Source organism: Marmota flaviventris, chromosome 1 (assembly GCF_047511675.1).
Source record: "Marmota flaviventris isolate mMarFla1 chromosome 1, mMarFla1.hap1, whole genome shotgun sequence".
NCBI lineage: Eukaryota > Metazoa > Chordata > Mammalia > Rodentia > Sciuridae > Marmota > Marmota flaviventris.
This window is the reverse complement of record NC_092498.1, coordinates 42448632-42456329: the sequence shown is the minus strand read 5'-3', so window position 1 is coordinate 42456329 and position 7698 is coordinate 42448632.

The window sequence follows — 7698 nt, the reverse complement described above, 5'->3', positions numbered from 1 at the left end:
CAGGGTTTCTGATCACTCTCTCACCTATAGTACCTATTATCATAAATTAGTGATTCCAAAGTGCAATCTTGTATCCCTTCGTGAGACCCTTTCAGGTTTTTGAGAGGTCAAAACTGTTTTTTAATATTACTCAGACTTTTTGTCTCTTACACTGTGTTGGCATTGGCACAGAGTATGTGAAAACACCAATGAGTGATATTGCTGGGACATTGCCACAAATCAAGGTAATGGCACTGAATCTTTTATTTCTTAGCATCAAGTACTCCCAATAAATGGAACACACAAAAAGCCAGTTTTAATTAAAAATATCCCTAGTGAAGCAGTAAACATTGTTGAATTGATTAAATAATTTATTTTATAAAATTAATTCTTGAATATATGGATTTTTAATATTTTGTGTAATAATATTGGAAACACTTGGAAAGACCTTTTGGTACATATTGGAGTCTGATAGTGAACTCATAGAAAAGCATCCATGCTGGCGTTGAGTGCTAAGCTAGCTGCCTTCTTGTGGAACATCACTTCAACTTAAAAGAACAATTGTCAGAATAAACACAGTTTTCAGATGTGGGTATTGGCAGGTATTTTTTCAAAAATGTCCAAAATGAGCCTGCCACATCAAGAAAAAATTTGAGAACATTTGTTGCCAATGATAAAATTCTAGCTTTCAAGTGAAAATTAGAATTTTGGAAAATTTGCATTCACTATGAACAGTTTGGTAGTTTCCCAATATCTAAAGAGATTGCTGATGATATTAACACATGTAACTTTTTAAATATTGTATAATGAAATTTGTCAGCATTTGGAAACTCTACATAATTCAGGGAATCAATATTTTCCAAATGACCAGTGTATGATATTACCAAATTACGTGTGGGGGGAAAGATCTATTTAAAGTAGGAGATAGACAAATTAGTGAATTCTGAAGTAACAATCAAGTTGCATAGATATGTTTTCAGATTATACCTTGTAACTACATTTAAGAAACTATCACATGTCAAGTTTTAGTGTAGTATTAAAGAATATGCACAATTACAAAATGGTTAGCAAAATACTTTGCTTTTTTTCAACTCCATGTCTGTGCAAAGTTGGATTTTCTCCATCTGATTCAACCAATGCAGCTTATTGCAAGAGACTGAACAGAAAAGCAGATATGAGAATGTCTTCTATTAAGCTAAGGAATGAAAGAGATTTTCAAAAACCATGAAATACTGGTTACAGAGGCTGGGGAGAGAGGAGCTGGAGGGATGGAGAAAGATGGGTGGACAGGTACTACATTACAGTTAGAAGAAATAGGTTCTGATGTTCTATTGCACGGTAGGATGGCTGTTGATAACAATAGTGTATTGTAAGCTTCAAAAAAGCTAGAAGAGAGGATTTTGAAGGTCCTCACCACAAAGAAATGATAAATGTGTGAGGAAAGAGATATGCTTACCCTGATTTGAACATCACACAATGAACACATGTGTTGAAACATTGCCTGGTTCCCATAAATATGTACAATTGTTATGTGACAAATGAAAAAAAAATACTTCAAATTTAAAATGATGCCATTCTCACTATTTTTTTTCTTTTTGGAAAGTAGCTTGATTTCTTTTTTTTTCCATCGAAATGTACATGAAATGGAGTTATCATTTTTGAGAGAACTAATAACAAACATTTGAAAGATTTCAGTTTCTAATTTCTTATGTGGTCAATACTTGATAGATCAAACCCACATAAACAAAAGCTCCTTCAGGTATTCAAAACTGTGAAGAGTCTAAAAGAGCTATCGGACCAAAAGTTCAAGATCTACAACCATAATGCATTTAAACAGTGTATCTGAGGGGATGAAGGGAACATAGATTTTTCTTTTTTAATTTTTAGTTTCTTTATGTGCTTGGTTCCCTTTGTGAATCACATTCCCTTATTAATTGATCCTAATAAGTCCAATTTTCCATCTGATAGCAGTCTGATCAACTGCCTGCTGTGCAGATTGATAGAAAGATAGGTGAATTCTATAATTTTCCACTTTTAAGTGAAAATGTACCCATATGCTAAATTGAAAATCACAGCCAATTGCAAGAGCTACAGTAACTAAATCTCCATGCTTTGGCTAATGCTCCTACTTGGTTATTAGAATATAGTGATAATAGTAGAGAAACAGAATCCTTGGGTTTGATTTCACTCCCAGCTCTGCTCTTAGTTTTGATCAAATCCCTTAAACACATCAGGACTGAAACTTCTCATACTTAAAACAAGGATATCTCATTTTTTTCTTACTTCCTTTCAGCAATTTGAATTTCATATAATTCTGATAAAGTTGTCACCAAATGGTTCAGTCTAAAAGTTATCCCAGTAAAAGGTGAGCAATCAAAAACAATTTCAGGATAATTCAATACTCATTCATAAACCTCTTTCTTGAATGCCACTAATAACACATGGATAATTCTTACAATTGCCTATTTTCCTCACCTGTCAATCTGCACTCTCCCCACTCCTAATGCTCACTGCCCATTTTCCTTACAGTTTCACATCAGAGAAGTCAAAGAGCAGGTGCAACAAGGCAGGATCCTTGTCTAAAAGAGCTATAAGACCAGCCTCTGTAGAGCCACATGCAGAAGATCTGTTCATAGTTTACAGTATCCTGAGCAACATTGCACCTAATAGGTTTGGTATGTTTTGAATCATTTTCCTACTAAAGGACATAGAAAAGGTGTCCAAATTTTGTATTACTGATAAAACCTTTAAATCCCAACTTCATACACACCGCTATGAACAATTTGACAACAATATCTTTGCATATAATGAATTCTTGAAGTAGGATTGTTTTTTTAAATTATTTTCCCAAAAACCTGGAAAACTTTTACTCCTCCTAATGGGAAGTTCAAAGCCTACTTCCTCCAATTTCAATACCAGGTCTTGTCAAACTTTGAAAAGCTTTTGCCAGACTCCTAGCTTTAAAAATGACAACTCACCCAGTCCTGATTTTATTTTAGTTATTACTTTTTATTAATTAAAAATCTGACTTTTATATTTTTATCACCCCTTTGAATTTTCTTCAAATTACCTTTGATGCCCACTTTCTAAAGATTTGCTAGTCCTTTGCCAAAATACCTATAAAAAATTACCTTCTGACCTACAAATATTTTCCCAATTTTTCATTCCTTTTTTCTTTACTAAAAATGTTTCTGTGTAGGAATGCATTTTAAATTTTTACTTAGTTTAACCTATCAATACACTTACAGCTTCTCAGTTTTATCCTGCTTAGTAAGATCTTAAGAGCCCTAAACTTTCTCTTTTTAATATAATCACCAAGCTTATTCCAGACCTTTAATGATTTCATTTTTATGCTCAAATTTTGGAACCAAGTAGAATTCATTTTGACTAAGGAGTGAAATAAAGCTCCACTTATATTTTTTTCCAAATGGCTAGCCAGTTGTCCCAATACCCTTTATTGAATAATCCATCTTTTCCACAATGTTTTGAAAGGCCACCTTTATCATATCCTAAATTTGTACATTTTTTTTCTATCTTGGACCTCTCAGAACCAGGAGTTAAAGGTGAAAGAAAAGAAATGAAGGAAGAAAACAAAAGACAAAATGGAAAATTAAGTTATGAAATAGATCAGGAGGAAAGAAAATAATTTTTCAACAAAAACTAAAAGCAAAGCATTGTTTTTATTACTTTCCCTGGTTTTAAAAGAAAATCTTATTTTTTTTTAGCTCAGCCACAGAATAATAATGGAAAGATTTGCATCCCACGCATGAGACTTGGACTCTTTCTGCAAATAGTCCAGGTTAGATAGATGAGCACTCTCTGTCATCAGCCTTCTTAATGAGGGATGTTTATTAATTTTGTGGCATTGAAAGAATAGTGCCTTTTTAAAAAATCCTGTATGTTGCTGGTTTTATTGATGCACACCTGTAATCCTATCTGGGCAGGAGGATCTCAAGTTTGAGACCAGTGTCAGCAAATTAGCAAGGCCCTATGCAACTTAGTGAGACCCTTTCCCAAAATCACATATACATGCACACACTCAAAAAGATCATCTTATACATTGTAGGTACACGTACATGAAACAATACTTTATCATAGTTCATTCACCCACCAACTTCTATACTGAGTATTTGTTTATTTGGAAAGGGGCTGTTTTTTGTTGTAGGTAGAAAGAATGAAACTTTGGTACATCAAGTAAACAGAGGGAGAGGCAAAGACTTCATCCGTCCTCAAGTACCTTTGGACTAATTTTGTTCCTCCTTGAGAAAAGGATTCAGATTCAGGGATGGATGGGACTCTAAAGAGAGCCTTTCTGAGGCTGTGGGAATAAGAATTGCTGCTTTTGAAGCCTGATGAGCACACGTGGCTCAGAGTTGGGAGGACACCAGATTCCTCAGCTCTACACAGAATTCAGCACCTCATTTCTGCTGCAGTGATGAGGGAGGGACCCAAGGAACATTAGTGAGGGCAACTGGACATGAACTTCTCCTACCACTAGCAAAGATCCATTTGTAGTGGCATTTGTAGAGAAGAGAGGCCTGGAGTGAAAGAGAGAAGAGGAGAAAGGATACTCACTGTAATTGAACATTGTCTGTGGTCATGTGGGGACTATCTCATCGTGCAACAGTGGGAGGAAAATGAGGAACAAGCCTATTACTGCTCACACGGAGGCTGCCAAAAGGTTAGAAACTGGAATCACATATATTTGGAGAAGGAATGAATGTGAGCCAATAAGTGAATGGTTTCTTGTAAAAAATAGTCCCCATTTAACATTCTAAATGACTGATCTTACTTGGAAAGAATATTAAAAATGTGCCAATTTGGCACAAAGTGGAAGAAATAACACTTTGAAATTAAGAAATTAGAAATAGTTAGAGAATAATTGGCTATTTTAAAATCTGTCTGGTGGCAGATGATTATTTTTTATCATGTTTTAACCTATACACCAAAATGTGATCACTTCCTAACATCATCATCTCTGAAGCACAGATCTTCTAGTAATTATAAAATTGGAGCCTCGGAGTTAGAAATCCTCAGGTCAGAGGTGCTGGGTGTAGGTCAGGGTCAACAGGACATTCATATGCTAGAAACCCAGAGTCAATATTGCCTGATATAAGCAGGAAGGAAATAGGGAGAACTGAGCTGACTTCTATTTCCAATTTTAGTGTTGGATTCTTCAGTGAATTTCAATCTAAGCTGGTTTTCATGAGGGAGAGATATATAGGGATGAGGAATGGGCCCCAGTTTGGTCAGATGAGACAGCCCCCTTGACGGAGAGCTATACTCCTCTGACTGACCACATAATGTAGGGAAAGAAAATCAAGGAAACTTTTCCCATCAAAAGTATAATTTAGGAAACTCTTGAAAATTTATCACTATCCTGAGTAAATGAGGAGGATTTATGCAATTTGGATATTTGTTTAGGAAGTTATTTAATGACTTACAAACCTAGAGAATACTCTTAATATAGTTTTATCAGAATATTAATAAAAGGATTGTGTCTTTAGTAACATGTTTCTGAACTCTTAACTATTTTACAAAATACCCTGAACTAAATATTTTATATGTTAATTGATATATAGGATTAATTTCAGTGTTAAAAATATTTGAACAAAAAAAAAATTCCCAAAGAGGATGCATATTTGAACAAACCAGGAAATACAGCAGGGGCTGAGTAGGGATCTTAATGTAACTGGCTAGTAACAAGGCAAGTTGCTTCATCCTTTATGTGAGTTCATGTGAACTGCCTCCTGCACAAAAGGTGAAAAGAGAAGCCGACACAGTATAACTAAGAAACTGCTGTTATGCTTTTTCCAGCACAATGGAATCATAATGATTCTCAAACATGGGAGTACTTAGACACAACCACATAGAAATTCTTAGCAAATTTATGAAGATTCTAATAAAAAGTCCAAAAAATTACAAATATGACTGCTTTTAATGGGAGTTGTTGTTGGCTTTGGGGTTTCAAATATTTGTGGGTTTTCATATTCCTTTGCTCTAGAGTTGGTGGTGAAGAAAAGGCTCCAACAAGGTGGTGTCCTCCAAGAGGCACATCAAGGAGAAGAAAGCACAAGCTTAACATTTTAAGATTACAAAGACTGACTATGATGCTCAATGCAAATGCTAACAGAGATTAAACAATCCCATAATTTTTATATGTTTGTTTAATTTTGTTTTTGCTGTTCACATTGTGGTTACAAAGTTCCATGGTTTGAGTTATCTGCCCTAATCCTAGATTTTCCATAACTACTTTTATTTTTATAATACAATTTTATAGCCTCCATGGTTTTTCAGAATGCTTATGCCCTTCTAGCATGGATGCCTATATTTTCATCTGAACCCCCTGTCAATACCCTACTGAAATGAGCTACACTGGGGCTGTCAACATTCCCTTGTCACTAGGAAGACATTTGGTTTTCTTCACAACTGGTTGTCCAGATTTTGTGTTGCATAACTCGGAGAGGTGCCTATGCTGGGTGGAGACGTTATATGAAGCAGTCTTCGTGGTGATAGTTGTACAAATGTTTCAGGGACCTGAAAAATTAATTCTCTCCAATTTTTTGATTGTTTTGGGAACGTATAAATAGGTACAGAGTGGATAAATTTGTACTCCAAATGGATGCTACCACAGTGATTAGGATGTGACCTGGTATTTGGTGAATCTTAACATGCCCTGTGTCCTTTAATACAATACTATAACCCTCTTGACAAAATGTCCCCAGTTTATGACATGCCACTCACTTTTCCTCTTTATTTATACACCAAGAATGTGACCAAGGACAATGGCCAATTTCACATGTGCAATATACTCCCCAAAACTCTTTAAATGAACACAAAACTCTGTTTATATGCAGTCTATTGGTATACAGGTAGAAGTATATTTCTTAGCATACGTTTCCAAAAGAGTTTAAATTTTTGAAAGACAAAATGTACTTCAAAGTGGCAATAACAAAATATACCTCCCTTTCTAACTTCCATTACATATGTTGAACTAAGCCAAGAGAAGTATAGGAATGAATGAATATTAACCACATACAGTATTTTGAGGGTTTACTTCTATGACAAGCTTGATGATTTACTTCCAAATGTAGGATGATGTAGGCACTGACCCTCTTTCTTCACTGATGCTTGTTCCTCCCCAGTACTTACATTATTTACAGTGTTGCTGGAATCACCATCAGGACACCCTCTTAAATCCTTGATCCTTGATAGATAATCAGCAGAAAATAATTCATTTTCTGTAAATAATAACAAAGTTGTTTCTTGATTTTCTTTTTCCATTTGCTTTTCTGAACCATGTCTGAATCTCTGATGGAAATAATTTAAAACTTACTGAGGATGTCTGTAAGTTAAAAGGATAATATAGAAATGGTTATTGAATCAGCACATTAGCTGTTAGCCTTTCTATTTGCTTATCATACAATGGAAACTGCTGTTTACTTTTTATTCTACAAAGGACAGACCCACTTTCTGTCTCCAAACAGTTAAAGGAATTAGATGAGAAATTATTCCAAATGAACTGTACACAGTTTGATTAGGCTAGCTGCAGAGTATAGTTTCTGGGGAAAAAAAAAAGAATCATCAACATGCCGAGGTCAAACGCATTCTTATTGAATAATAAATTGGAGCCCCAAATGCTGCATGCAGTGGCATACTAGTATATATGATTCTTGTTAGCAATGCGCTAAGTATTTTAATTGGCTAGATATTTAGGAT